The sequence below is a fragment of the Diceros bicornis genome, chromosome 2 (genome assembly GCF_020826845.1).
Source record: "Diceros bicornis minor isolate mBicDic1 chromosome 2, mDicBic1.mat.cur, whole genome shotgun sequence".
NCBI classification, from domain to species: Eukaryota; Metazoa; Chordata; class Mammalia; order Perissodactyla; family Rhinocerotidae; genus Diceros; species Diceros bicornis.
In genome coordinates this window covers 43,614,373-43,638,670 of record NC_080741.1, presented here as the reverse complement: position 1 = coordinate 43,638,670, position 24,298 = coordinate 43,614,373, and the positions used below count along the sequence as shown (strand labels likewise).

Sequence of the window (24,298 nt, the reverse complement as noted above, 5' to 3'; positions counted from 1 at the left end):
TCAATGCCTATTATGTGAGGATACTGTTGTAGATACTGACATAATGGTGGTGAACCAAATAAGAAAGGTTCCTGCCTTCATGGAGCTTGCACACCAATTGCGGGGAGGGGGGACAGCATATCAGGATTTTTAAAAATAACACCTTTGTTGAGATATAATTCACATACTATACAGTTCACCCATGATCACATGATAACTCTAATCATTTGAGGAACTCCCAAACTCTTTTCCAAAGCAGTTGCACCATTTTATATTCTCACCAGCAATGTTTGAGAGTTCTAATTTCTTCATATCCTTATCATTATCATTTGTCATTGTTTGTCTGTTAGAGCCATCCTAGTGGGTGTGAAGTGGTATCTCACTGTGGTTTTGATTTGTGTTTCTCCGATGGATAACGATATTGTACATGTTTTCATGTGCTTATTGGCCATTTGTATATCTCCTTTGGGAAATGTTTATTCAGATACTTGGCCTATTTTTTGGTTGAAAAAGACTGGGGGAGGCATGGTCACAGAAGGCATCTCTGATAGCTGAGACCTGAATGCTGAGAAGAAGCTGGTCATATAGAAGATTAGGAGAGTATTCTGGGCCTATAGGGCACCAAGTGTACCTATGATGAGTGAACTTGGCTTGTTCAAGGAACAGATAGGTCAGTGAAACCAAAACACCATAGGTAAGGCATGGGGGAGTGGGAGGAGATGAGGACAGAGATGTGACTGGGCACTAGAGCAAGTGTTAGTTTGGTACAGTTTGAATTTTAATTGCAATGGGAAACTCTTGCAGGGTCCTACTCAGGGGAGTGAAATGATTCTGATTTATGGCTGCTGTGTGAAGAAAGGATTGGAGTGGGCAGGAGTTAAAGCAGGGTACTAGTTAGGAGGTTACTACACGAGATACAGGTACAGATGATGATGGCCTGCTGTGATAGTAGTAGAGACGGAGAGATAACAGGATTTGAGATGTACTTTCAAGGTAGTGCCTGCAGGACTAGCTCTTGTGTTGCATATAGGGTGTGAGGGAAAGAGGTGATAGAGAGGACTGCTAGGTTTTGCATGTGTAGTTGGCTAGATGATGACCACCGAGGGGAGAAGCAATTTTAGCTGCAATTTTAGAGAAGAATTCAACTTTGTCAGTGTTAAGTTGGAGAGTTTCTTGGATGTGTAGATTGTTTTTCATCAAATTTGGGAAGTTTTCAGCCATTTTTCCTTTGAATATTTTTCCTGCTCCGGTCTCTCCTCTCTTGGTACTCCCATTATACACAGGATGGTGCACTTAGCGGTGTCTTACATTTCTCTAAGGCTCCGTTCATTTTTCTTCATTCTTGTTTTCTCTCTGTTCTTTGGATTGTATAACCTCTATTGATATATCTTCAAGTTTGCTGATTCTTTTTCCTGCCCATCCAAATCTGCTGTTGAGGGTCTCTAGTGAACTTTCCATTTCGTTTATTATACTTTTCAACACCAGAATTCCATTTTTAAAAAAATTTCTCTTTATTGACATTCTCAATTTGATGAGACATTGTCATCATACTTTCCTTTACCTCTTTCAACATGATTTCCATAAGGTTTTTAACATATTTATAATGTTGCTTTGAAGTTTATGTCTGTTAGATCAGGCATCTGGATGTTATCTGTTTTTGTTGCCTGCTTTTTTTTTTTTTCCCCTGTGTATAGGTCATATTCTTTCTGTTTTTTTGCATATTCATAATTTCTTGTTGGAAACTGGACATTTTAGATAATATGTTACGGCCGCTCTGGTTACTAGTCCCCTTCCCCCAGAGCTTGTTATTGTTATTTGATTGTTTATTTTTTCAGTGACTGGCAAGATTATTGTAGTGGAGTCCATTTTTCCCCCATCCTCCCCACAGCATGAAGCCTCTGATGTTGCTCCTCAAGGAGTGCAGCCTTGCACATATGCACGGTTATCCCAGGATGATCATGGTTTCAGCAGGCTCTCTGTCTCTTTGCCTGATCTCTCCATTAATTTGTCTAACCAGATTTCTTTGATTATTGCGTTCCTCATAGGTCTTTTTCTACATTTTTGCTTTCAACCTTTCTATATCCTTATGTTTTAGAATTGTCTCTTACAAAGAGCATGGAGCTGGATTTTGTTTTGTTTGCTATTCTTTATGTAACTTCATCAGTTACGCTTTTAGCTCAATTGTTTTCTTAGTTTAACTCTTTTATTGTAAAATATCTTTCATACAGAAGGGTGTGTAAATATATTTGCATAATTTAAAGAATAATTATAATGCAAACAGATGGGTAACTACGATGCAGTTTAGGAAACAATGTTGCCAGTCCCCTGGGAATGCTTGTGTCCCCCTTCCCACTACATTCTGCTCCCCTCCTAAATGTAACCACTCTCTACATTCTCTCCTCCTAAATGTAACCACTCTCTACATTCTCTCCTCCTGAATGTAACCATGCTCCCCTCCTAAATGTAACCACATTCTCTCCTCCTAAATGTAACCATGCTCCTCTCCTAAATTTAACCACTCTACATTCTCTCCTCCTAAATGTAACCACTCTCCTCACTTTTATGATAATCATTCTTTTGCTTTTCTTTATAATTTTACCATCTTTCTCCATTAATTTTAAAATTTCTTGTATTTTCTTAATAATTTAAAGCACTTAAGGCTTTAAATTATCCTTTCAGTAGCCCTTTAGTTAAAAACTATGAATTTCAATATGTAATCTTTCTCTCCTTTTTTTAGTTCTAAATATGTTCTGTGTTGCATTAAATATATTCTGTGTTCCATTTGTTCACCCCTGGGTCATTTAGAAGTATGTTTTAAATGTTCAGAATTTATGGGTTTTTTTAAAAGTATCTTTTAATTTTTTTTTCTACTTTACTTGCATCATAGGTCAGAAAATACCATCTTTATGATACAGTTATTAGCTGTTCATTGAGACTATCTTTGTAGTCTAAGATGTGGTCAATTTTGAAAAGTTTTCAGTGTTTAAAAAAATGTATGCTTTAGTTATGGGGTACAGGACTCTGTGTATATTCATTATATTAATCTTGTTAGTTCTGTTACATTCCTATCTTTATAATCTTTCCAGTGATTTTGGCTGCTTGATGGACCAATCAAAGTGAGATGTGCTAATCAATCAATGAGAGATGTATGAGAGAGATTGATTCATTGATTGATTTTAAGGAATTGGCTCACATGATGGTGGAGGCTTGGCAAATCTGAAATCTGCAGGGTTGGTTGGGAGGCTGGAGACTCAGGGCAGAGATGCAGTTCAAGTCCAAAAGCAGTCTGCAGGCAGAATTCCCTCTTCTGGGGAGATCAGTCTTTTTCTATTAAGGCCTTCAACTGATTGGATGAGGCCCATCCACATTCTGGAGGGTAATCTGCTGTGCTCAAAGTATACTGATTTAAATGTTAATCTAATCTAAAATATGCCTTCACAGAAACATCTAGATTAGTGTTTGAGAAAATATATGGCTTCTGTGGCCTAGCCAAGTTGAAACATAAAATTAACCATCATAATTATTTCATTTGCCATCCTTTTACTCTCAGCCTTTCTCTGCTTTTGTGCTTTAGTTAAGTTTCATGTAAGTAGCATAAAGTTAGATTTTGATGTTTTTATCTGATCTAACAATCTCTGTATTTAACTGGTCCATTTATTCCATTTGCATTTATTGTGATCATATTTGGGATTAACTTTTTCTCCCATTTTATTTTGTGCTTTTTTGATTCTTTCCCCTTCCCTTTTTTTCTAGCTTCTAATAAATTGGTTGTAAGCTAAATAAATATATGCCTTTTTTCCTCTTCTTTTGGTTTGAAAGGTATACATTCTGCTTCTTTTATTTAGTAATTATTTTTAAAAATTAACAGGTATAATTGATTTAACAAAGTCTAAAGCAGTGCTGCTCAAAGCATGGATCACAGATTGGTGCCAACCCAAGAACTTTTTTGTACCAGTTCACAATGAGATTAGTACAGAGATTGAGTTTCCATAGTATATAAGGACAGAAAGTGAGACCTTGGATAAATACGAGAAGGGAAATGGAAACTCAAGCTTTTGGGTACCAAAATAGGCACGTTCTGAGACAGCCACACCAGCAACCACAGCTTCAGGTTTTAATTTCTTCCTTGTGTTTTCCCACTGGGGATTTCCCTTGTTTCCTTGCTAGTTCAGCTATATATTTAAGGGCATGTAGCTTATATTTTATCAGCACATCTAGGCTTTTATAGTGTGAGAGTTTTAGTCTATCCAGGCCTTAATGTTATGTTATTGGAAATGGAAGTCTCTCACAATGCATCTTTATCATCAGGAAAAATATTAATATATTTAATTTAAAAGAAAAAAAAGCACCCACCTTTACAGAGAGCTGGAGTTTCCCTCCCCAGGGTACAAATCTTCCCCCTCCAGGCCTGGCCCTGTCATTTTGATGGCCCAGCATGTGCACCCCTCTTCATATCAGGGGAATGCTCCCCGCCTTATAACTTTTGCAGGAAGCTGCCAACACTGCCTCTAGTGATAACGCTGTGTACTCCTATTCCAGCCTTCCTTGCAGCTGGGCCACAGGTGGGGTTTCAGCTCTACCTCTCAGATTTCCTCATTGCACACTCTGACACAGGAGCTAGTGACATAAGAAGCAAGGGATGGCTAGTTTGCTCTCTAGAGAAGTAACAGGATCCCAGTTTGCTGGATTGCCTTTCTGGCGCTACTGAGCAGAAGCAGGGCTGTTTCAGTCATGGCTGCAGTATAAGGGCCTTCCCAGTCAGCAGTGGCCCTGGTGCCAGCTGGAGTACCTTGTGGCGGTGACTGGTGTGGGCTTTGTCCCTGAAAGCTTAGCCTCAAGTCTTCCAGCTCACCCCAAAATTGTGAGCCCCCAATATCTTTCTCTGCTTAAATCAGCCAGGATTGATCTCTGTAGCTTGCTACTAAAACTACAACTCCAAGCATTATATTTATCCATGTTAAAAGTTTTCATTTCTACTGAGCCAACAAGTCCATGTTCTCTTGAAGAAGGAAACCCCAGACAGATTGCTCACCATTTTACACTTGATACTGAGTACCCCTCCCCCACCATTTTCCAAACCTTCAAATGTGCCACTTTCCTTAGTATCCAGATATGAGCAGTAGCACCCATTTGGCATGACTGCAGGTTATCCAGTCCCCTCCCAGGTATTCCCGAGAATTTTGGAAGATCTTTGAGTACCTCTCGATTGTCACCTCTCACCTTGTGCTCTACCATGTGGCTCGCACATTCAATCCGGGGCATTTCTGCAGGCTGCTGTCCTCCCCAACACAGCTTACCTCAGAGCACAGGTATACCCACAGGGCTTGCTACCCAAGGTGACCCGGAGTTACAGACTTAAGCATGTCAGAAGGAAACTACAATGCAGAAAAGACAAATATACGGATGAGGTCTTAAAGACCATCCCTATTCCCTAGTCCGGAGAACCCCTTATCTCAGAGGACACTGCTTGACATGTATGCAGAAACTCACTTCTATTGGTGAATAATCAGAAGTCGGTTGTCTGTATTTTTCTGTGTGAAGAGGTAAGTTAGGGAGAAATCAAGCTGAGACCCTGACCTTACTGGCTCCACAGAAATGTTTGTATGTTACTCCACATGTGCTCTAATATCAACGTGGTGGCACATTTCTGCAGTCACAAGATCTTAATTTTAATGAATACTGCTTCTCTCATTTTCTTTGGGAAGTGGAATTAACACTCCAGCATGAACTAGAAATGCTAAATTGTTAATAGCCTCCCTAGAGTTTCACTTCTTGCTATGACACCTTCAATGATTTAATCTTGACTTAGGTGGAATAAAATATCACAGTGTAGGCTCCTGAACTGGAAGCTCTGTAAATTCTTCAAGAATAGGAAAATCTTTTCTCCCAAACCCTGAGAAGTCAATGATGACAAAATCCACTAAGAACCAAATAATTATCAAAGGCAATGCTATAATTTTTAAAAATCATAATGACTTAAGAATAATTATAACATTTGCTCATTTGTATTTGAATGTTTGATGTTTTATGAATTTTTAGTATGATATTGATTTTATTCCTTCAAGCATAAATGCACAATTCTGTCTTCCAATCTTTTGCTCCAGACTTTTAGCATATTCCATTTTTAAGAAAAATTTCACTTTAATATTATAAAATTCTCTTATGATGTCTACATTGAATTAGTCAGGGATAGATTATTTAGATTTTTGAATATTTAAATAAACTCGTTTACCTAAAATTTGACACATATAGAGCCAAAGATAGCTGCTTAGCTAATAACATAGATCACTGAAATGTTTCATACTCCCCAGACATTTATTGTGAAATTTTTTTATTTGGAATCAGAGCTTTTTATTATTTCCCTTCATTTCAAAATTATCTGTGCACTTTAAATAAGGACTGTTTTGCAACTTGGAATCTGAACTTTTTGGAGGATAATTGGGAAGTAAATAAGCCTGTGCTGCAACTGGGCAAAATATTCTGAATATTTCAGGTACTTTGAAAATAGTTAATCTAGGGGCCAGCCCGGTGGCACAGTGGTTAAGTTCACGTGCTCTGCTTCCACGGCCCAGGGATCGCGGGTTCGGATCCCGGGTGTGGTCCTGCACACCGCTCATCGAGCCGTGCTGTGATGGCGTCCCATATATAAACTAGAGGAAGATGGGCACAGGTGTTAGCTCAGGGCTAATCTTCCTCAGCAAAAAGGAAGATTGGCAGCAGATGTTAGCTTAGGGCTGATTTTCCTCACCAAAAAAAAAAGGTTAAAATAAGTGGCTCATTACAACATGCTGTTTTCGTAAAACTACCTCTTTAGATCACAAACTTGACTATTCAGAGAATAATCTTTCATTGCTTTGTTCCCATCAGCCATCTTTCTTTTGTCTTCTTTCTTCAAAAGGCTACCAGACATTTAAAAGCCAAATAAAAGCCAGTGGCAACCCTGTTCTCTCTTGTTCCTGGATTCCAGATGTGTGAAAAGCCCTGTTTACTAACTTGCTAAACAATCTCATTAAGTCTTGATTCGAATATCATTTTGTTTCCACTCACTACTCCATTTATCTCTGAGAGAAAAGTTAAACATATTTCAAACTGATAGTCAAACCCTTTAAATATGTCTGTTCAGTTCTCCACTAGCGAAACATTCTTTACAGTGTGTGCATACATGTATATATATATATATACATATATATGAGTATATATATATGTAGTTTCCTGGGGAGAACATATGAAATTCCCTCTTTCTTCATCCAAGAGCTTCTGATGATTATAATTTTCCCATGTTCTTGCTTCAACTCTGACATCCTCAGCGTGACTATTCGTTATCAGTTAGGCCTAGGCTTCAGTGTCAGTCTTAAATAGGAAATCTTAAATTTATTATTATTATAAAAATATTTATTAATCAAGAGGCCAAGATTGTCTTAGAACTTTAAACTGAGTTTTACTGTAGATAATAAACATCAAATAACTCTTAGAGATAGAGTGCCCCTTACCAAGGGGTGTTACATTCATCATAGATTCAAACTGACTTATTTTTCACAGACATGTTTTGTCCTTGTAAGTATTTTGATTGTGAAATCTTTTAGTGATGACATATCTGACAATGTGCATTAAATGGCAGCCAAACTCTTGATTTTATGTTTATGGTTTTTCATGTTTCTTCATTTGTATTAATAGATACTTAAAATAAAGATGCATTTACTCAGATGCATTTCTTTGCAATACAGTAAATGTAGCACATTAGAAAGCCTATTTCTGTAGAAAATAGTGATCGACCATTCCAGCCTGTGCTTAAGCTATTGTCTAGTTGAAAGTTGTGTGAAATCTTTTCAGCTGGGTGTATACCATTAGATAAGTGAGTGCTCACGTGTTCCATCAGTTCCTGGTGTGTAAGTTAGAGCTAATTAGTAGGTGTCTTGTGTCCTGGGAAGATTCAGTCCATTGTGTTCTGTCGTTATGTTGAAATGCACATTTCCCCTCATCTTAGAAGATTGAATAGCATTTCATTTAAAAATGAAATAAAATGCCAGCTGATTAAAAGAGAAAAATCTAGTTAGTATAATATTCTTTGCATCAGTGGCAGCATCCCTGTACGGTATTGATTTCTCCCCATTTCATTCGGCTCTCAGTCTTGATTAATGAAGGCAGCAGGCAGTGTGGATGATCCTTGGGCAATGAATGATTCAGAAATCATGCCTTTTCATTTTGGAGTGAAATATAACAGCCTCTTCAGACCCTTTCTGGGTCCTGTTCCATCCACACGGCTGCACGATCTTGGACCGGTCCCTGAGCCTGAGGAATTCTGTCACACCAAACATTTTCATGATCTTCCTTCTCAATTTGAGTTCAGCTACTTCTCTTTGGGACTTCAAGCCCTGAATTCCAAATCATACAGGAGCCAAAAAAATCTGTAAAGTGATTGATATTTAATTATATTTGGCCCAGAAAGTGTTCAGTCTGTATTGTGAGATCTGAGCTCCTGAGCCTTCTTTGGGACTCTCCTGGTGCTTCTAGCTTATCTATAGTCGGACTGAGGATAGAAACGCCAGCTCTGTGCAAAGCACTGGGTTGTGTCAATATTAATAATATTTTCTTTTATTGTTTTATGGCTCCATGTTAGCATGACCTTTTTGGGAGTTGGAGGTTTCATCATTTTGCTCTTTCTTATCCCTGATCCCAGGGTCTAAAATTAAAGGGAGGAAAAAAGTCAATTCAACACATACTTACTCGCTTACTATATGCCAGACTTTATTCCAAGAACTGGGGATGCATTAGTGAAACAAAACAGACATAAATCCCTGCTCTTTTGGACTTTACATTCTAGTGGGGGGAAGTAGAGAGTAAACAACAAGCACGCTAAATAAGTGAATTATGTAGTACATCAGAAAGTAATCAATGCTACAGGGGAAATTAACAAAGGAATGGGAGTATAAGGTATGAAGGGGTTTGGCTGCAAGTGAGAATGTGACATTTGTGTACAGACTGGAAGGAGGGAGTGAGCCATGTAGGTGTCTGGGAGAACAATCCAGGCAGAGGAAACAATAGGTGCAAAGGCCCTGAGATGGGAGTGTGCCTAACTTATTCACAAACCAGCAAGGCCTGGCAGGTTCAAGGAACACCAGGGAGTCAATGTGGATAGAGTGGAGAGAGGGAGGAGGAGAATGGTAGAAGGTGAGGTCCGGTCACTTGTTCCAGTATCAAGGAGAAAGATAACTGTGGCTTGGTCCAGGGTGGTGGCAGTGGGTGTGGTCAGAGGGATTGGATTTGGGGATTTTCTGACAGAATGGATATGGGGCATGAGAGAGAGAAAAGAGTCAAAGATGACTGCAGGTAGAGTAGATTTTGAGGGCAAGATCGGGTGTTCAGTTGTTCAGGTTAGGACATGTTAAATTCGAGATCCCTATAACATATTCAGGTAGATGTCCCACTGGCATAATTTGACTTTTCCTTCCAGTCTTGCTATTGACTTGATCTTGGCTAGGCATGTGCAGGGGCTCAGAAACTTCTAGAATTCCTTGCTATTGCACGGATATGATTAGCTGAAAGTTAGACTGAGTTAGTTCCTAGAACGTTAGCTATAACCCACCCTTAATTTGCCGCACAAAACCCTACCAGGATGCAAGCAAGTGAGCATAACATTTCTAGATGGTAAACTTGAATCTCTGATTTGTTTTCTAAGAAGAGAAAATTAACTCTTTTATAAATGTCAGTGCTTTAACTGCTATTAGCCACAAACCACTTGTACGATGCCTGGGAGGGTGTCACCATGGCATTCTCCTAGTTGGGACCTATGTGGTGTTTTCTCACCACCACCTGAGTGTGCTGTGAAAGTGTATGTGAGCTCCACTAGGCTGTCTTGTGGCTGTGTGTGTGCATCCTTAGATCTAGATTAAGATAGAGCTTTTCCCAGGTGTGCTCGTAATATATGGAAAGTGTTCTGCAATCACAGAATAATTTTAATAAGAAATCAGTGAAAACATTGCAAAATCCTGTAGGGTTTATTTGTTGTCAATTTATTGTTATCCCTTCAATATGATTATGTTAAATAATGCCCATTATGAACATACATTTAGAGGAAAGTTACACATAGTGAAATACTATACCTGTAGTAATGAAGGTTCCTCCTCTAAAATCTCATTCTAGAAAAGCAAATACCCACCACTGTTCACAATTTAGAGCTGCTATAAATGTTCTAGAAATAAATATCTGAGTCACATTTACCTCTTCCTAGTTCTCTGCATTTTCAAAATTTTAGGCCAACCTCATTTATCCAGTGGTATATAAATCAGACAGCTCTATGGTTGCCCCAGGCTTTCATCCAGTCAAAGAAATATAACCAAAGCTCTCATTTTTCAATTTTTCATCTACTAAATTTGTACCTCCTAAAAATAAATCCAATGCTGGCAAGTATGTGATGACACTAGTGCTCATACTCTGCTGGTGTCAGAGAAAATTAGTTCAGCCCCTATGGAAAGTAACTGATGGCATGTTTTAAGAGCCATATTACTGTTAATAACCTTGACTCAGTAATTCTCTTCCTAAGAATCTATCCTAAAGAAATCATCTGAAATCATGGGAAATGTTGTATGTATAAAATATAATTCTCAGAAATTACAAGCAATCTAAAAGTTCATCAACATGGGCATGATTAAGTACATTAGATTATAGTCCTTCAGTGGAATATTTTATAGTCATTAGAAATTATTGTAATAAATACAGATTAGCAATGTGGGAAAATATGTCGGCTATGATGGTTGGAAGTAAAGCATACAAAATTAGTATGTTCACTGGGGTTACAAGTTACTCCTCCCGAGCAAAGGATCACAGAACATCCAATCACCCTCAAACTTACTGACTTAAAACAAGAGCCACTTTCATAGCTCGTGATTCTGCAGGTCAGCCATTTAGGTTGGGAGCTGCTGGCGATTCTTTTGCTGATCTTGAGTGGGCTCTCTCATGCATCCATGGTCAGCTGCAGGCCAGGTAGGTGGCTCTGCAGGACTGCTGGGCTGTCGCACATATCTGGGGCCTTGGCTGGGACAGTTGGGCCAGTTCCACCCCACATGGCCTCTTCTTCTCCAGCAGCCTAGCCTGGGCTTGTTCTCATAAACAGAGGTCCAAGAAGGAGAATAGAAGTGTTCAAAGCCTATTGAACCCTAGGCTTGGAACTGATACAGTATCACTTCCATCACATCCTGTTGGCCAAAGCAAGTCACAAGGCCAGCCCAGATTCAGGGGTGGGAAATAGACTCCACCTCTTGATGGGAGGAGCCACAGGGTCACATCGTCAGAGGTGTGGATACGGAGAGGAGAATATCTGTAGCCATTTTTGCAAATGTTCTACCCCACCAACTCTCTGAGTTATTAAGATTCCTTATCACTCTCAGGGACTCTCTAGAGTTGGGGTATTCCAAACCCAATATTTTACCCCAGGCTGAGATCCAACCAAACACTCGAGTGTGCACCACTTGGGATTGGCCATGGTGCCCATTCTGACTGCTCAGGCCCATGTCATGCCAGTTCTTAAGTATTTTGAATCTCTCTTCTGTTTGACCCTCTCTGATTGGAGGACCCCAAGATGCATGAAAGTTTACAACTTTCCCAGGGTATCACTCTCCTAATAAACAGTTTAGAGAAGGAGAATTTAATTGTTGAATGACTTAATCTTCAATGATAGAGGGCATAATTGTGGAAGCTGGGACCCTTATTTCTGATTTTTAGATCAAAATCTTGTTTCTTTTAGATTTAAGGGGGAGAAAAATGAGAATAGGAAGATCTAAATATTTCCCAACAGCACTAATTCTGGTTAATTGATTTATTTATGTTAAAGACAGAAAAACGTGAGTGGACAGGGACAGCAATGGCGTGGTGATGAAGTTCTCTCTCACTTTGGAAACTGACCAATGTGGATGAAATAGAGATCCTTAAAGTCTTAACTTTTTTATCTTTAAACCCTTAGAAAAAGCTAATACTTTTGTCTTTTGAATCCCAATGTTATCTCTCCTTATTGACAGAAAAACTAAAAAAGTTCCCCCATTGGGAAACCCAAAAGCCAATTTTTAAAAGTATTCCCAGTAGCTTTCTGGTTTGAGTTTATGTATTAGCCTTGAAAGCCAAATATTTTTTTCCATCTCTTGTATCTTAAGCTGAAAATCACTTGTGGTATATGGTGTATGCTACTATTTGGGTGTGTGATCCTTCCATTCATTAGCAGAATCATAGATGCAGTATCCTCAGTAGAGATGGGCAATTTTTTGTCTGCTGTAAACCCTTAAGGCAAAATGCTACCTAGTCTATTGTTGACTGAGGACATATTGATTTGTGTTAGGCCTTTGACCTATAGGTGCTAAAAGTGTGGGTATTAAATTGCCAGGAAAGCATCATTTATTCTCTTTGTCAGCTGGAGTACTGAGCTGAAGTTTATGCTCTTCTGCAATATGATAATGCGTTAACCCATCCAAGAACTTCCAGCAGTCTCCCCATCTTCAGCCTCTTTTGGTGAGAGAGGCTGTGTTTGGAAGGCAGTTTGCTTTTGAAAGCAGCAGTGGTCCCTCAGAAAGCACCTCAGGTACTGGAGAAAACAAATCAGTTAATAGTATGAATTTTTCTTTGGCTTCAATTGATTTCAGTGGCTCTTAACTCATGGAGCTTTAAGACAGCGCTGGCCCCCAGCCCCTGAAGATTCTGACTTGCTGGGTCTGGAGGGGCCTGGAAAGCTGTGTTTTTCAAAGCTGTAGAGGTGATTCTGATGTGTAGCAAGGGGTGAGACCCCTTGGATTAGACCTGTGTTCTGAGGAAGAAAGGTCTGCCAATCCTTTCAAGAGGGTACAACATCAGCATCCTTTGATCTCCTTCTTTGCCAGTGCGATATGCTGAAAAACTTCATGGGACCCTCATATGGTGTGGCATCAGGCTCAAAATCAAAAACTGAGGTATACCCTCTGTTCTGCTTTCAAAGCGTTTGTAGCAGGAGGAAGCCACCTCCCCACACACCCCCTGCCAGTGCCAGGCATCAGAGATGGCAGAGAGGCAGGAGCTAGGGTTCCAGAAGGAATCCAGGATCACAAAGCTCATACACGGGAAAATTAAGCAGCAAATAAGTGCTGACCATAAATAAGCACACCAGGCCCTAATAGAGGCTGTAGGAGGGAGAGAAATTTCTGGAGACATTGGGTCCCTGAAGGATGGATGGGCTTCAGTGAGGCGAGGAGAGAGCACATTCCCGGCGGGTGAATGGCACATCAGACCGCCCAGGGCACTGTCTCTCTTACTATCTCAGGCCCCATTTGCAGAGGTCTGAAGCCTGATAGGCCTCTGCTCAGGAAAAATTGTGGGATTAGATCTTACTGCCCCTGTGTTCACTTTCCATTTCCCCAACCTGATTCTTCCTCCTCCTTCCCTCCTTCCTTCTTTTCTTCTTTCCATGACTCCCTTTCTGCGTATTCTAACTCCATCTGAATGTCACTTCAAGGCCCTTTGCCTCCTGGCCCCGTCTCCTCCCGCTGCGTCATCACTGATCAGCCTTCAGCCATAAGCACTGTAGCTTCTTGCTCAGGCCCCTTGTTATCCTGCAGCCGTTAGGCCTGGGGTCCCTCTGCTTATAGAGCTCTGCTCTTCCTCTGGCTCCTTGTGTGGCTGCCTCCCTTTCTCCTTTAGGCCTCAGCACAAATATCACCCCCCACCAAAGGCCTCTGATGTCTCATTGCTAATTCTTTTTCCACCGATGGCACTAAGAGATGGCAGCCTCCCCACACTGTCCCCAGCTGGCAGGCAGAGTTTCCCATGCCTGTTCTACAGGCAGGACAGACCTTGACTCCAGCCTCAGCCAGGGAGCTCAGCTCTGGTTAAGCAAGTCTGGGCCCTGTGCCCTCGAGCACCCACCAGCCTTGTGCTACAGCTTGCCCTGCGGTGGACACCCTGGTCAAGATCCCCGGGGGCTTTGGCTTCCTGCCCTGCTCTCCACTACTCTCGAGGGATCCTTTCCCTCTCTTTCAGACTGAGAAATGTGTTTCCTTGTAATTTTGGTTGTATTCTACCCAGCGTTTCACTGTGTTTGGACAAAACGGGGGACTTCTCACATCACTACTGCTGACCACATTGACCTGAAGTCATATTATCATTATAAAACAAATCTGATCACTTCCTTTTCCATAATAAGTCCCATGATTTCCTCCTACGGACAGAATAATGTGCAAGCTCCTTAGCATGGCACACAAAACATAGCTATGACATCTGGCCCCTACTCTCTCTCCACCTGCATCTCTTGGCATCCTCCACTGCAAACTCCACCAGCAACAACATGCCCCTGGGCTGGGGCCTGGACTCACCACGCCCCTCACACCTTCAGTCCGTGGTTCACACTGTCCTCTCTACAGGGAGTTGTTTTGCTTTCTCTCCACCTCGAAAACTGCTTCTAATCCTTCAAGATGAAGATGAAATGTCACCTCCTCCTTGAAGCCTTCTCCACCTACCTCACACCTGTCATCTGCTAATCCCCAGGCGTCTGCCTGTGCTGCCTCCGGGGAATAATGGCTTCTCCCTGCCTGCCTTCCATAGTTAGTGTGATTGATCTCACCAGCAGATCTAATCTGGCAGCAGCTGGCAAGGGAGTCTGGGGATTGTAGTTTCCTGGGTTCCTGCATACAGGCAAGAACATGGAAGGGTAGAGATGGTCCTGAGTATCAAGGGATGCTATTCAGCATACATGTGCCAAAGTCCTTTCCCACAGGGAGCTCATGACCTAGAGGAGTGTGAATAATTCTGGGCAGTACCTGGTACATGTTTTGTAATGTTGCCTCCCAGTTATTCAGTACCTCAGCAGGACAATTCAGTCCAGTTACTTGGCCCTCTCTGAACCCCTCCCAGTGCAAGCCCTCTAGTCACTAATACCACCCTAGAGCTAGAAAGGGCTCATTGAGAAGTGGAAGCCAGTTAAAGATGACAGAAGCTAGAAGAAAAGCAATATAACCTAAAGAGTAAGAGCAGAGGCTTTAAGCCAGACTGTGAGGGTTCAAATCCCAGCTCCTCCACTTCTCAGTTGGGTGGAAGTTACTTAACCTCTGTCTCAATTTCCCCCATTTGTTAAATGGACATAATCACAGTACCTTCTGCATCCAGTTGAATGATTAAGTGAGTTAATACATATAAAGTTCTTGGTACATAGTAAGTCTTCAATGAACATAGCTGTCATCATCATTGTCATTACCTTCATCATCATCATCCCTGTAATAACATAGAGTGAGACCTTACTAGATCTTGTACCAAAATAAGGTTGCTGTAATGGAGAAGAAGAGGGTCAGGGTCGTCTCTGGTGTTAGACTGACTTGCTCTCTTCATTGGGCTTCTGCCCTCTAGTCCTGAGCTCTGAGTCTCCTCTGTACAATGAGGAGAGGTTGTATGAATATGCCCCAAGATTCCTCCTGCTCTGTTGACCTCGAACTCTGCAGCCACCTTCAACCTGAGATTCTGCGGGATGCTGTAGGATACTGCTCAGCTTTTCATCCTTGTGAAAGTTCACCTCAGCCTTGGCCTTTAGTCAGCATAAAATATTTGTCTTCAGGCACCAAAATCATATTAAACTCACCTTGTATTTTGTGGATATATTCAATAATGCCAAAGTATTGAGGGAATTTTGTGACAGTATTTATGATTATTGTTATTGGGCATGGGGTCCAGATGACTGTAAAATCTAATTAAGAATTCAGAGAGAGAGTCGCCCTTGGGAATTTAATCATTTATTCCAGTCATTTTAGTACATTGTGTCTTCTCCTTCTAATACTCAAAACAGTCAACTCAGTAAATAATAGCCATGATTTTAAAATGGTCAGTGCACTCAGATGCTGATGTCTTATTCTAAAATTAGGAACATTTTAAGTCTGTGGTTTACAATTGCCATAATAACAGCAATAACAAAACAAAACAATTCAAATAGGTTAACTAAATTTTTAAAAAATGTATGGGAGATGCAGCTATAATAGAAAAAGGTAGAAAGCCTCAGGAATTGCCCAGCTGTTTCAGATGCTCCCTCCACAGTGTTCTCTGACATGGAGCCCCCTCCACACCCACAGTGTGCTCAGTGCTGTGGGTCCCCGACAGTCAGAGGGGAGGCCCCGCTTGGGAGTGCCTGCTCTGTTGGGAACTGGAACAAAGTGGGGCCCAAAGGTTCGCCATCTTTGACCATCACAACATTTCAAGACTAGGTAGGAAATTGTGGCTATTCAAAGAATTACTCGGAGGAGAGTTTCTTCTCTGAGTGAACACAGCCACCAGGCAGGTCCATGAATGGGTTTGGCAGGTCTCTGGCTGCTGATACATTGGGGTGTGATAAGTTAGAGTCCCTCAAAGCATTCTTAGGGTCATGCATTAGTTATGTTATCAGCAAATCACAAAAACTCCAAGTCAAACTGGTTTAAGCAGGGAGTAAATATGTTACATCTCTTAGAAAGGAGCCCAGAGGTACAGGAGGCTCCGAGGCTCTGCTTGCTCCTTGTTCTCGAATCGCCCTCCTCCTTACATGAGCTCTTTCTTGGACTCTAGCAGGACATTTGCAGTAGTTCCAGACATTATACCAAGATAGATGGTTCTCCAAGTCCTGCCTAGGTCTTAGAGAAGGGAGCCTTTCTCAGAAGCCCCCAGAAGACTTCCCCTAAAGTCTCATTGACCAGATTTGGGTCAGTGCCTTGGCTGGGAATCAGTCTACCAGGATTCGCTCAGACCAGTCAGAAACAAGACCCCTGGTGCTGCGTGGGCTTGGCTTCCCTGAGGAAGCCGCCTGGAAGAGGAGTGCACATCCGAACAAAATGGGGATTCCTTTAGGAAGGGAAAGTGGAAGATGGATTTCTTATGATGACATAAAAAAACTACATGCTGTATTTCTTTTTTTTTCTGTTTGGGAAATTACTTGAAATTTAGTTTTCCCACAAAACTATGTACAAAGAATAACTAAACTCAAACTGAATTTTAGAATAATTTCTCATCCTCATCAAAGAAATCACTATCTTCCCTTTAGGTCTTTTCACACCTACCTCAGATTCAAGCAGCCTGAAAGCAACTCTGAAGACATTTAACCCAATCACGTTATATTTACACAGGCTCATGGGATCAAGATCCTAAGGAAGTTTTAACCTAGTTTAAGAAAACAAGCCATTCATGCCCTGTCCCCAAATGTCCCCACATGTAGCCCTGAAAAATAATCAGATTCACTGAACTAAACTTGATGAACAAACATGACTTCAGCCTCATGCAGTACTTTCCAGGATGACTGTAGCTTGGGTATTTGGACTCTGGTGAATGTTACCATCATCCTAGAAGGGTTTGAGGATCTTACTGTGAGGATTTGGTTGAGAGACAAACTCTGCTTCCACAAGACCTAAATTTCCAGCTGGAAAATCAGCCCTCTATTTGAAGAGTGCCCAAACCCCCAGCGAGTTTTGATGTCTCAGGGGTGAAAGGAGGATACAAATGTGTCCTCCGTCAGCTCTGCGACCTGTTCTTTGCAAAGTGAAATTACACAACCAAATTTCACCCCACAGGGGCCCCATTTGATCTTATTTTGCTTCTGAATTTTGGACTAAGAAAAGTCAATATAAAGATAAGCATCATATTCCTTTCACGGCCGAAATCCACATCCCAGGGGCAGACAACAGAGGAAGCTGCGTTGTTTTTTCTCTTCACATCGTTTCAGTTCATGAGCCAGCAGGAAATTGTATCCCTCTCTCTGCCACTCAGTCCTATTTTCCTTCTTTTCCACCAAGCTAAACAGGAACAATTTCTTCCGCTTGGTGGAAGAAAGAAGTCCCTAACCCTTCGACCTACTTAGCCTTTCTCAACCCCCTGGCCTTGCCTGCTGGGTGACCTTCCTCACCTCTGCTCTTGGGCTTCCCATTTTTCTTCCCTCAGATGCAGCCCCTACCCTGACCTTGCCATTTACCATCGAGATTTTGACCAACTTCCACCACGAGCTCCTAGGGTTACGGCCAGGCTCTTTGATGCGTGGGGAGCGCCGACCAGGAACTTTGGCGGCCTCGTGCATCAGCCTCTCGACCATCTTTGGTGAGTGGTTTGCATGAACAGTGCATTACAAGAGGAACTGCAGAGTCCTACTACAGAAAAAGACCCAGTCTGAGCCTCCAGGCCTTGCAGTCTTGGGGTGCTGGAGAAGTGGAGTTGGGTGAAAATAATGGACGTCCTTGGGAGTTGTTTGTCCTCTGTGCCCTGGATAAACTGTCACTCCTAGGGTGAAGTCTTGCAGAGGGACTGAAGGCAAGAGGCAGGGACAGATATGTGGAGAGATAAGAAAGCCCTGAGTGTGACAAGGCCTAAGCATGGAATAGAAGGAAAGGGCCCTGCGGTTTCAGCAGGAAGCCATGCCCCACGTCTGTGTTCCTGTGCCACTCCTGGGCAGACGCTTGGGGCCAACTTTCCTTGCCTGGTTCCAGCCTCCCTTCCTGCTTAGCTGTGGCTGTGGTTGCAGCCTGAGGTGATGCCTGGGCCCTGGAGATGCTTTTCTCCCTGCCTTTACCATGTGCCCTGCCTCCTCCTCCTGAAGGTCTGGACAACCCTCTGCTGGTCACCACAGCCTCAGCCTGCCAGCTGCCCTCACTCACTCCCTCATCTGCTTTCCCCCATGGCTGATGGCAGGTTCATGGGCTCTGAGTCCTGGGCTGGGCAGATCTAAAAATGCAACCTCATGCAGCTACCAGATTAACTTAATGCCAAATCCAGGCTCTGGAACTTCACTCTTTGGTTCAAGAAAGTTGCCTCTCTGACCCTCACTCACTCTCTCTGAAAAACAGAGAGAAAAGTCTTGCCCACCTCAGAGGTTATTATAAGGCGTCAAAAATAATAAGACCTTCACAAATCATAATGCACTAATCTATTATCTTTTTAAAGGAAATCGTTATATATCGATTTCTGCAGATACAGAGCCTCTCATTCAACTTGGCACATCAGCACGGTCATCAAAATGGGGTCCCAGAAAAGATCTTCTTTCCCTAGATATTGACAAAATGTGTTCAGCTTTAAGGCAATCTCAGGTTCAAATTTCAATCGATAAAAAGAATCTAGAGTCAACAATCTCCCATCCAATGCTATTCTTCAGTCACCAAATTCTCTTTGGAGGCAGCCAGTATTATCATGTTCTGGATGTCACTCCAGAGATGTTTTATGCTATACAAGTCAGCGTTGGCTATCCGTTCTCCTCCTCCCTTCACACAAATGGTAGCTTACCTTTCTTTCCCACTTCGTCCCCACTTGTTTTATCTCTGCCAATCAGATAGGTGGAAATGGTATTTTGCTGTAGTTTTAGTTTGTGTTTTACTTACTGTAAGTGAGATTAAGCACAATTTCCTGTCGAAACTCTCTGTGAGTTTCCTTTCTTGTGAGCTGTATTTTTGTATTTTTTGCCTTGTTTTTTTTTTTGTTTTGAATTGACCCGATACTTATTGATTTGTAGAAGCTCTTTACGAGAGAAGTGAGCCCTTTGTGGTATATGTCACAACTATTTTCTTTATTGTTTATCTTGTGATTTTGTTCATATTGGTTGTTTCCATGTGGACTTTGATTTTATATAGTCAAATTTCTGTCATTTTCTTTCAAAAGAAAGAATGAAGACAAAGAGTTGTTCGGCTCTGACGTTTGCCTTTCAGGCAGTCTGTCTTGAGCTTTTATCCTCTTTCTACCATGTGTTATTATCCTCTGACCTCCTCCCTCAGCTGAAGAAAGGTGCAAGGGCTGGAGCTTTGACCTGGGATAGTCCAGAGAAGCAAGGGACAGTCCAAAACTTGGAGTGTTGGGACAGATTGAGAACTCAGATGAGATCTGAAGTGAAGGGCTGCCCTGGAGGGCAAGCTTGAAGGTCCAGGTGACCAGAACACAGGGATTCCTCAGAGGTCGGGAGAAAGGAGTCCTTTGTTAAATTGAGGTTGGACGGAGGGTGCCAAGCCTGTTCTACACTTATTGTCATCAGACAGCTGTAGGAGAATAAGAGAATTAACCCACTCAATTGAAATCCACACAGTTTGAAGTCAGCCATTGGGGCAGGTGTCTGCCATTCATAGACACACCTTCTCTAGCTCATTTTTCTCCCCTAGACGATAAGCCAGGCCCCTGTGGATCAACAGCAGTCTCACCTGTTACATATTCTGTCATGTGGAATCCTGCAATCAGGCTGGGAAAGGGGCTAATTCTTGATCCTTTCTGCATTGGTGTCCCTTTCTCAGTATAGCTGTGGCAAAGCCCATGCCCAGTGAGGACAGCTCACTACCACTTGCTCTGCTTGGGGACCGATGGCAGCAGCAGCTGGGTCAGTCTTGGTGGGAGGGCATGTCAGAGCCACACATTTCCTGGGCACATGGTGTCACCCTGGACACGGCAGATGTTAGGAAAGATTCTGAGCAAGTTCAGTAGCAGCTGGGTTGTTCTCTTATGAGCGTTCAAACATCTGACAGATCTACCAACTTGTCTGGACTAGTAGCCGAAAGGTTTGCTCTGAAAGCCATTACTGACATTTCCCCACGCTTTCTCTCTCCACCCTTTGGCCATCCTCTTAAAGCCTGATTCTAATCTTTCTTTGAAAAGAGTATTTCTCAAAAGAAATGTTTTCTCCCTCTGCTAGACACTCCTGCAGCAAGAGAAGATGAACAAGGGGCTTTGATCTTACAGGCATTCTTTTTAAGTTTAATCTTTTGATCTAATGTTTTGTTTCTATGTACTTAATGATCTGCTTCAAAATCACCTAAATATCAGGTCAAATAAGACTAATACTTTCAAAAGCATACCAGTGCTTTACTGTAACCTCCTACAAAGTGCTATTACATTGTTCTTTGGCATGAGGTGAAGAGGAGAACTTCCCAGGTCTCCTCTGTAACAGGGGATCACTGACCTAATGATCCCCGAAGCCGAAATAGCAAATGACACATCAGTAACTCTGCTTTGTCACATCCTTGTCCTAATATTCCTTATAGGAAGTAGTAGAGAAGTTGCTTCTCCCAGGGCGTTCACCAGGACCACAGGACGTGCCGGATTGCCCATGTCTTTCTTGGGAGGGTTGTAGGGTGACTTGGTTCACTCTACTTCGGCCCCATTGGAACACGGGTCTCAGCAGAACACAGACATCTCAGGCATCCCCACACAGAGTTACTAGTGGACAGAGTGCTACATCCAGGTTATCAGAGTTGGGTAGCTATGATGGAGACATCTTTTCCCCTCACCCTTTACCTTTCCTACCGCCATGCAGATAGAAGTCCTAGACACATGAGGCCATGAGATAAAGGACTCAGAGAAATTCCAACAAATTGGAGCAGTATCAAATTGGAACACAGCTCCATGGGATGTAATTGACTGCACTGCTTATTGAGGTTTCAGAAATCTAAGTGCAGTGCAGTGAATTGAGCCCACTAAAATTTTGATTCTGATTCAATATAGTTAGAGTCGTGTATTCTGGGGCAAGGCCTATAATTAATTCGGCTATATCTGTGCCAAAATATTCTTAGGAATAAGAATTTAAGATTCTTTGGTTGCCACCCATCTTTAAGTCCATGAGTCAGTCCCCAGGTCTTTTTTTTTTAAGGTAATTAATCTATGCTTTTTGAAGAAAAATATTACCACTGTGACTGAACTTCAGTGTATTGTTGGCTGTCTGTGTTGCTGTGCAACCTTAAAATATACTGCCAACTAATGCATGTGCACAAAAAGGGAAAAACTGGAAACATTCCAGGTATCCAACAGTAGAGAAATGGTTAGATACATTTTGGGCATATAAGTGTTACAAATTAATACATGAGGACTTCTGCTTTGGGGAAAAATGGAGTAATAGGGTACAGATCTAACATCCTGCCTGAAACAACAACAACAGAAAAAATATATATAACGATAGTTTTTAAGACACTGGACGTTAGGCAGTGAAAGATAGTGATCTCTGAGAGACAGTACACTAAGAGGTGAGTCCTGTGATTACCCTAGCTTACTGCCTTGAGAGTTTGCAGGCCACAGCATGTGGAGGGGGAACTGAGGTGGAGCCCAGAAGATTCCCTTAGTGGAGGAGGCAGAGCTGGGAGTCCAGGGAGACCAAGGCAGCTAGAGTTCACAGGACACAGTGCTGGAGAGGAGAGGGCTGCGTGGAGAGGAACTTCGGAGGTCTGCAGATGGTCCCCCTTGAATATTCAACAGAATACCTATCAGTGCATGTGTGTGAGGCCAGGGAAAGAACCGTCTAAAGGGGTTAAAGGGAACAGTGGCCAGTGCTCATACAGGGCCAGGAATAGTGTTCCCACCAGCCTAACTGGAAAACCTCATGATTCACGTGACGTGGGGTAGACTACATAGAAGTCTTGCCTCCGTAGTGGCCACCTAAAAATCAAAAAAGCAAGACCCAAAAGGGTCAAAATGTTTCCGGTAATTCAACTGCACCCCAAAACAAAAATCAAGAATATTTATCAGAATAAAAAAATATCAAGCAACAAGGTAAATTTCATAATATCTGGCATCAAAGATTATAAGGTATGCAAAGATGCAAAAAAACACAGTCTATCAAAACCAATCCAGAACTGAAACAAATGTTAGAATTAGCAGACAAGGATGTTAAATGTTGTTATAACTGTATTACATATACTTAAAAAGTTTAGCAAAGACGTGAATATATTTTTAAAAAGACCTAAATAGAACTTTTAGAGATGAAAACAACAATATCTGAGATCAAAAATACATGGATAGGATTAAAAGCAGATTAGACATTGCAGAATAAAAATTAGTGAGCTTGAACACATAGTTACAGACACTCTCCTAAATGAAACACAGAATGAAAAAAGAAAAAAGAGCATCAGTGAGCTTTTAGATGACTTCAGGTAGCCTAATAGATATGTAATTAGAGTCCCTGAAAAAAAAGGGGGGAGAGCAAAAATATTTGAAGAAATAATTGTGGAAATTTTCTGAATTTGTTAAAAACTATAAACCCAGGGATTCAATATGCCCAATGAACCCCAGGCACAAGAAAGATGAAGAAAACTAAACCAAGCACTTTATAAACAAATTGGTCAAAACCAGTGATAAAGAGAAAATCTCTAAAGCAGCCAGAGGACAAAGAAACTTTACATACAGAGGAACAAAGATAAAAATAATTCTCTTTAGAAACAATGGAAGAGAGAAGACAATGAGGCAATATCTTTGAAGTATTGAAAGGGAAAAACTGTCAACTTAAAATTCTATATCCAGCAAAAAATATCTTTCAGAATTGAAGGCAAAAAAAGACATTTTCAGATATACAAAAGCTGAAAGAATGTATTACCAGCAGACCCGCAATACAAGAAGCCCTTCAGATGAAAGGAAGATGATACCAGATTGAAATCTGTATCTACACAAAGGAATGAAGATCATCAGAAGTGGTAATGGCATTCCCACCAGCAATGTATAAGCATTCATAGTAGCTTTATTTGTAATAGCCCAAAGCTGGAAACAACCCAAATGTTAATCAATAAGTGATGGGATAAACAAACTTCTATATCCATACAATGGAGTACTACACAGCAACAAAAAGGAATGAATTATTGATACATGCTACAGCATGGATGAATCTCAACGTAATTGTGTTGAGTGAAAGAAGCTAGACAAAAAAGAATATATACTGTATGATTCCATTTATATAAAATTTTATGAAATGCAAAGTAGCGTATAGTGACAGAAAGCAGATCAGTGGTTGCCTGGAGATAGAGGTGGGAGTAGGAAGGAGAGGAAGGGAGGGATTACAAATGGGCATGAGGAAACCATTGGAGGTGATGGATATAGTCACCATCTTGATTGTGCTGTGGGTTTCACCCATCTACACAATTGTATACATATGTACAATTTAGCAAATTGTACAACTTGTTTGTGTAGTTTATCATGTCAATTATGCCTCAATAAAGCTGTTAAAATTAATATATGGAGACAGAATGAAAGAGAGAAGGACATAGAAAAATGTAAAAAACGGATAAACCCTATATCAACTAGGTAAAAACTGCATGTCATATAGATGGTTAAAAAGAAATAATTTAGGAAGATAGTTATGTTTAGAAAGAAAGAGTTATTGTAATAATTTTTACCAATTGTTTTAATAATACAAAAATGAATAGAAGACTAAAAATACCCTCTATTCTCAGATTTTGTCATTTTATGGATTTAAATTTCAATTGATCTATTTCAGGTTTTTAATAACTTCCTTAGAAATGTAACCTTTCTGTGCCACAATCTCTTCATATACAACTGGAGACATTAATAGCGTTTAACTCTTAGAAGCTTAAATGAGCTAATTCATTCCTAAGTGCTTAGAATAGTACCTGGCATACAGTAA

General features: G+C 41.3%; 1 protein-coding gene across 4 annotated transcripts in view; it reads left to right on the top strand.

Moving 5' to 3' along the window:
• The window catches only part of ULK4 (unc-51 like kinase 4), a 530,581-nt gene that overhangs the window by 483,927 nt on the left and 22,356 nt on the right, over nucleotides 1-24,298 (top strand). The gene's annotated exons all lie outside the window — the stretch shown is intronic.